We start from the raw sequence: 7892 nt of genomic DNA, 5'->3' as shown, positions 1-7892 counted from the left end.
CGTCAGGATGCTCTCTATGGTGCAGGAGTAGAAATTCCTGAGCACCTTGGAGGGCAGTCTAAAGTCTCTCAAGCGTCTGAGGTGGTACAGACGCTGCCGGGCCTTTTTTACCACGGTGTTGATGTGACAGGACCATGTCAGGTCCTGCGTGATGTGAACACCGAGGTATCTGAAGCTGTCCACTCTCTCCACTGGGCTCCTGTTGATGATGGGGGTCTGGTAGTTCCTCTCCTGCTTTGTACTGAAGTCCACTATCAGCTCCTTTGTCTTGCTGACATTCAGGAGGAGATTGTTTCTCTGGCACCAGTTCTCCAGATTTCCAACCTCCTCCAGGTAGGCCGTCTCATCGTTGTTGGTGATCAGGCCCACCACGACAGTGTCGTCAGCAAACTTGATGACGGTGGTGGAGTTGGTAGTGGCCACGCAGTCAGAGGTGTACAGAGAGTACAGCAGGGGGCTCAGAACACAACCCTGGGGGGCTCCAGTACTGAGAGTGATGGAGGCTGAGACATGGCCGCCCATCCTTACTGCCTGTGGTCTGCCAGTCAGAAAATTGGAGATCCACTGACACATGGATGAGCTGAGTCCCAGGTGCTCCAGCTTGGTGGTGAGTGTGGAGGGAATTATGGTATTAAATGCAGAGCTGTAGTCGATGAAGAGCATTTTCACATAATTCCCCCTCCGAGTGTCCAGGTGAGTGAGAGATGTGTGGAGGAGATGTGAGATTGCATCGTCCGTGGAACGGTTTGGACGGTATGCAAACTGTAGTGGGTCCAGTGTGTCTGGTAGTAAAGAAATGATGAAGTCTCTGACCAGGCGTTCAAAGCACTTCATCACCACTGAGGTGAGGGCTACAGGGCGATAGTCATTGAGGGAAGCAGGATGAGGTTTCTTTGGGACTGGAACAATAATGGACTCTTTGAAGCATGTGGGGATCACCGACTGAGATAAAGAGATGTTGAATATCTTAGTGAACACAGGTGCTAGCTGGTCTGCGCAGGCTCTGAGGATACGACCTGAGATGCTGTCTGGTCCTGCTGCTTTCCTGGTGTTCACTCTCTTGAAGGCTCTCCTCACGTCGTGCTCGGTGATGATGAACGCGCTTCCGGTGCTGGCAGTGACTTCCTGTCTGCAGCCATTAGCGCCGCTAGCATTAGCATCGCTAGCGTCTTTAGCTGCAGCCTCGAAGCGAGCATAGAAAGTGTTCAGTTCGTCTGCCAGAGTCACGTCTGCGTTTATCATACCGGATGTTGGTGCTTTATAATCCGTTATTGTCCTTAATCCCTGCCACAGGCTCCTAGAGTCACTCTGTTGGAGTTGTGACTCTAGTTTTCTCCCGTAGCGCTGCTTCGCCTCTTTCACCGCCTTCCGGACGCTGTATGACGCAGCCTTGTATGGTTCCATGTCCCCCGACGCGAGTCCCGTGTTGTAGGCAGCGGTGCGAGATTTCAGAGCGTCGCGGATGGTTTTATCCACCCACGGCTTCTGGTTGGGAAATGTTTTAATAGACTTTTTCTCCACGGTATCATCCGCTAGTTTCCGGATGAATCCCACAACCGCTTCCGTAAACACGCTGACGTCACCATCGGAGCTGTTTCTGAACATGTCCCAGTCTGCGTCATCGAGTGCGTCCTGTAACGCGGCCACCGATTGGTCCGTCCAGCGCGCGACCTCCCTCTGAACCGGAACTTCCTGTTTCAGCCTTTGTTTGTATTTTGGCATGAGGAAGATGGCGGCGTGGTCGGATTTACCAAACGGAGGGCGAGATTGTGCCTTGTAGCCGTCCTTGACTGTCGTGTAACAATGATCCAGTGTCCTTTCGCCCCTGGTGGGGCAGGTGATATGCTGTTAAAAGTTTGGCGCTGCACGTTTGAGGTTGGCATTGTTAAAGTCCCCCGCCACAATAAGCGCAGCGTCCCGGTGTTGTGTTTGTTGCTGTGTGAGTGCCTCATGCAGCTTGCATAAGGCAGTGTCCGTGTCCGCTTGTGGTGGAATATAAACGGCGCTGATTATGACCGATGTGAACTCCCGAGGAAGGTAAAAAGGACGACACATGATGGACAGTAGTTCCAGGTTTGGTGTGCAGGAGCGTGTGAGAGAAACAACACTCGCGCTGTTGCACCAGCTGCTGTTCACCATTAAACACACGCCGCCTCCCCTTGACTTCCCCGAGTCCCGTGTCCTGTCCATGCGGTAAACCGAGAAGAACTCCGCCGGCTGGATGGCGTGGTCCGGCACCGCTGGGTTCAGCCATGTCTCGGTGAAGCAGAGGAGGTTGCAGTCCCGAATGTCTCTCTGGAACTTTATCCTGGCCCTGAGGTCATCGAGCTTGTTTTCCAGTGACTGGACGTTGGCGAGCAGGATGCTAGGCAGAGGTGTGCGGTGTGCACGGGCTCTCAGCCTGTTCCTGACGGCGGCTTGTTTCCCTCGGGGCCGCCGCTTCGCGTCGCGTCCTTTATTTTCCCTCAGGATCTCACTCGGCCAGCTCGGATCCGGAGTTAAAAACGTCGAATTGTGAGTACATTGTATACCAATAGAAACAAGAGTGTCTCTATCATAACTAATGTACTCCATGGTGGTAATTTGACTGGTTTTAAAACGGTAAAAACTAACTTAAAGAACAAAAACAAAGAAAATCTGGTCGGAGCAGTCGTGACGGCAGCCGACCTCACCGGCGCCATCTTGGTTTATATATATATATATATATATGCATATGTTATATGTATATAGCATGTATCTTTATACATTTAGAATCTGCATCAACATTTTCTGTTGCATGTATAGAATTAGTTTCAGCTGAAACTCATGATCAATGGTGTTGGGGTACTTATGTAGTGATAATTAGTTTCAGCCAAATCATTAAAACTAACAATAGACTATGAGAGGTGGTTGGAAGGTGTTACTCTGAATATAAACAAACAGAATACAGCTTTTTTTCTCAGAGGTAAACAGAAAAGTGAAGTTGTTCAGCTGTTTTGTGTCACTATGTCATAACCAGTGAAACAACGTGGACTCATCGCTGTGCTTGTTGTAACTGAAAAAAACGCTGAAATCCGACACTACACCACGTTAGGCTACGTCTTGACTCATTTGCATATCAACGGTCATTAGATGTTGACCGAGGGCTCAGGGGAGGTGTGTGTGTGTGCGTGTGTGTGTCTGTGCGCGCGCGCGTGCGCGCCTACTTCGTGTACTTTTATAAACATTCTACATATAAACAAACAACATACAGCTTTTTTTCTTTCTCAGAGGTAAACAGAAAAGTGAAGGTGTTCAGCTGTTTAGTGTCACTATGCAGATGTTACACTCAGTGTAGTTACCAAAATCTTTGATTTAGTTCTCATTCAGTGGCCACACATCACTTTCACATTTCCCCTCGCTTTTATGCATAAGCAGTGAAACAATTCGCAGGTTTATAATACACCGCGGCCAAGTGAACCACGTTCCCGCCGATTAGGCGCGTGGTCCGTTGCCTAGCAACACTGAACGAAACGAGGCATAATCGTGGTGTTTGCTTCGGTTATGACATAGCATAGTTTATAATCTGCTGTGGTAGATCTGATTTATTTACATTCAATAATGAGGCTTTACAGTGGGAACCACGTCAAACAGCCGCTTGGAGCATGATAGGTCCATGACAGGACCATGACAGGACCATGATCGATCCGTGCACGGAATGTTATCCCCCGCGATGACGTAGTTAACGATGCCCCGCCCCATAAACGCCCCCATGCGCTTTCTAAAAAGATGGTTGCAATGCTGTATAATTCCGCCAGATGGAGCATTGACTGCTTCAGTTAACTGCAGTGTCCAAGCAGCCGGTTACTATATTTAATATATAACATAACTAACGTCAACATAGTTTCATAAATAGATGATGTGGTAAAAAAAGAGGGATAAAAAACGATTCATAAAACAGATTTAAATCACTCAATACACAACCCATGATGCTTATGCTATTTTTAATTAATGATTAATTTAATTAATTAATAAAACTACTTATTGCAATATTTTTCACGACATCCTTAATAATCCTTAAAAACATGGTAACAGCTATAATTTATCTATACCGGTCGTTGTAGGTACGGAATATAAATGCGGGCTGCAGTATGTACAGTATTTTACATTACAGTGTATTTTATCTATTTCCATTTAATACACTGGGAGATAATATTTTGCTGCAAAGTAAAGCTTAAAATTTAACTTCTGCTTGAGTTTGTTTTCGTTATATTTTTGATGGTTTCGCTGATGTTTTTTTTCGCTGATAGTTAAAAATTGGCATAACAAATCGATTAATAACGCATAATATCTGGAACAAATATCTGTTCATACGGATCAGTATGTCTTTAGTCATTTAACCAGTATAACGTCCCCCATCAAAGATCTGATGGGACATTAATCACTTATCACTACGGTGAATAGATGCGGCAGCAGAGACAGATTAAATCCCCATAAACATTCACACTTGAACACAATACTAACAGAACTAAACAGTTCCAGAGGGTCAGTGTCTGTTATTGCAGGATCACCTACAGGATACTACTGTAATTTTTACTGCTTATATATTTTTGCCATAGTTTCATTTGGTTTTACGCGATTTCAGGTTTTATTTGTTTGTGTGTGTACGTGTGTCTGTGTGTGTGTGTGTGTGAGAGAGAGAGAGAGAGAGAGAGAGAGAGAGAGAGCGTGCGCGGGAGAGGGCTTATATTGTGATTTATCCAAGGTTACTAAGACTGGCTTACTACTACTAATAAAAATATTTCAATGTAACCCATGGGTCTCAATCACAAAATCTGCCAACGCTGTAAACAGATGAAAAGACAAATTATATAGGCTACTCTAAAACGTTAATTTGAACATTTACATTTACATTTACATTTAGGCATTTGGCAGACGCTCTTATCCAGAGCGACTTACAAAAAGTGCTTTAATGTTTACAACATTGGATACATACTTACACTGGGTTAACTAGGTTAATAACTAAGTACCATTAGTCCAACACAACTGAGTTTTTTTTTGTTTTTTTTTTTTTTTCTCGGGGGGAGGGGGGTTAGTCCAAGTACTGGAGAAACAGATGCGTCTTGAGTCGTCGTTTAAAGATAGTCAAAGTCTCTGATGTACGGACATCTAGAGGAAGTTCATTCCACCATCTAGGTGCCAGAACAGAAAAGAGCCTGGATGAATGCCGCCCTCGATCCCTGAGAGATGGTGGGATGAGGCGAGCAGTGCTGGAGGATCGGAGGCAACGTGGTGCAGTGCGTGGTGTAATTAGCGCAGAGAGGTAAGTGGGTGCTGGGCCATTTTTGGCTTTGTAGGCAAGCATCAGTGTTTTGAATTTGATGCGAGCAGCTACAGGAAGCCAGTGCAGGGAGCGGAGGAGTGGGGTGGTGTGGGAGAACTTGGGAAGGTTAAAAACGAGTCGTGCTGCTGCATTCTGGATCAGTTGCAGAGGACGAATCGTGGACAGAGGCAGGCCTGCCAGGAGTGAGTTGCAGTAGTCCAGTCTTGAAATAACAAGGGACTGAACAAGCACCTGAGTAGCCTGTGAAGAAAGAAATGGGCGAATTCTTCTGATATTGTAAAGAAGAAATCGACAAGAGCGAGTAAGGTTAGCGATGTGTGGGGAAAATGACAGATGATTGTCCACGGTTACCCCAAGATTGCGGGCGGTGGTTGAGGGAGTGATTTGGTTGTTGTCCATGGATATCACAAGGTCTTGACCTGGAGATGAGTCACAAGGGATAAACAACAGTTCGGTTTTACTGAGATTGAGCTTCAGCTGATGAGCAGCCATCCAAAATGAGATGTCTGCCAGACATGCTGAGATCCGGGTGGAAACCTGAGTGTCAGAGGGAGGAAAGGAGAGGACAAGTTGGGTGTCGTCTGCATAACAGTGGTATGAGAATCCATGCGATGATATGACCTTACCAAGAGACCGGGTATAGAGGGAGAACAGAAGAGGACCAAGTACTGAGCCCTGCGGGACACCAGTAGAGAGTCTACGTGGGGCAGATGTAGATCCCCTCCATGTTACCTCATATGACCTATCTTTAAGCCATGAACCATGCCATGCCATGCCATGAACATTTTATATATAGGCTATATATATATATATATATATATATATATATATATATAAAATTACGGGGCTTCTCAGTCTTTCGTTAATTTTACTACTGACTCGAAACCAATGTGGCTTATTAAAGATGCACTGTTTTATTGGACATGGCTGTTTTGTAATGTTCTGCAGAATAAACCCTGCCTACGGTTCGAATGTACTGTGAACGTCTCAAAGTCACGTCTCTAGATACTTCTGCAGTAATGTTATCGTGGTGTAAATTATTAACGTATAGATGTATTTCACTTGCAGACAAAATAGTCTAGTAACGAACGTAATGAATTTGTCACTACTCTTCTCTTACGCAGCACGGCTAAAAAGATAATAAAAATGACACCAATCCTGCCATGATGCTACCCTGTCCATACACAACACTGGCTGGGGAGATGAACTCAGACTTTCCAAAACTTACTATTATTTCATGAGATGAAATTAAGCTAGGATGAAGAGAACAGAAGTGAACTCCACTCTGTGCAATATCTAAGTAGAGTGTAACTGGATCAGCCACAAAATGCCCCCCGTGTAACACTGATTAGGAAAAGCTCACAGACACCAAACCTGCAGCACTTTGGTGTAATTTTTTTCTTTTTAGCTGTGCTGCATGAGAGAAGAGTAGTGACAACTTAATGTTTGATTGAATATTATATCATTTCCAAGTTTGATAGTGTCGATTTTAGAGTGCATTATACGATGCGAAAAGGAAGTAAATAAACACGTAGCAATGCAAAGAGGACAGAGCTGCGAAATATTTAAGCAATATAAATTTAACAAAGTGTGATCATAATGGTTGTTGTTGCTGCTGTTTAGGTAATTGGTTCCACCGTGTTACTGAACGCAACTGTGTTTACAAAACCGAAAAAACACTCGCTAACGCGTTTGAATGAAAAGGGGCGGCGGCTTTTCTTTGAAGATAGTGATTGCGTAATGGGGGCAATCCGTGGCGGGGGGTGGGGGTGGGGGGATTGGAGTTTTAGGGCATAACACACCTCTGAACGTCTTTTGTCTTGTAAATGATTATATTCGTTCACCTTCCAATCCCCCACAGCGCACACACTCTCCACACTGTTGCTATGTCTGTTGGGGCACTTGGTTATACACAGCACCTTAATGTATGAAACACTTACTTCCTGGTTTGTTTTATTTTAAATATTGCTTATTACCTTTTCCCGCAAAATAAACATTAAACATAAACAACATGTTATCATTGTGTAAGGACAAAAGGCAAGTTAAGGACAAAAACAGACCCTGCGCTTGTGTTCAGGACTGATGCTGAACAGCTGTGTTCATAGGTTTAATCAACGATTTACAAGACAACAGTTAAAGCGTTTGTGGATGAGAGGTGTGTGTGTGTGTGTGTGCGCGCGTGCGCGCTCCTGCATTCCTCTGTTGGTTTAACACAAACATTTGCGCACAGACAAGTAAGTCTGAAGTACCCCTCCCCCCGCCAAAAACACACACACACACACACACACACACAGAGCAATTAGCACCACGTCACAGTCAGTATTCTCCACTGAGGTCTCTTACCTTCCACTTCTTCTAAGTTTGTCTTTGCTCTTTTGATGGAGTTCTTAAAACCCCCAACCCAACAGTAAAACCCAAGTGTTTAACTGTTGTTTTCATTTGTTTCTATAACCAATAATAATAATTATTATTATTATTATTATTATTATTATTATTATTATCATTATTATTAGCCCAACTCTTGCATACATGACTTTAAAAATAAAATTTATTCTTCCAAAACTAGTCAAAGGTAAAACAATAATTTGTA

Source organism: Clarias gariepinus, chromosome 2 (assembly GCF_024256425.1).
Source record: "Clarias gariepinus isolate MV-2021 ecotype Netherlands chromosome 2, CGAR_prim_01v2, whole genome shotgun sequence".
Classification (NCBI taxonomy): domain Eukaryota; kingdom Metazoa; phylum Chordata; class Actinopteri; order Siluriformes; family Clariidae; genus Clarias; species Clarias gariepinus.
The sequence above is the reverse complement of the archived record's forward strand: the minus strand, read 5'-3'. Positions refer to the sequence as shown.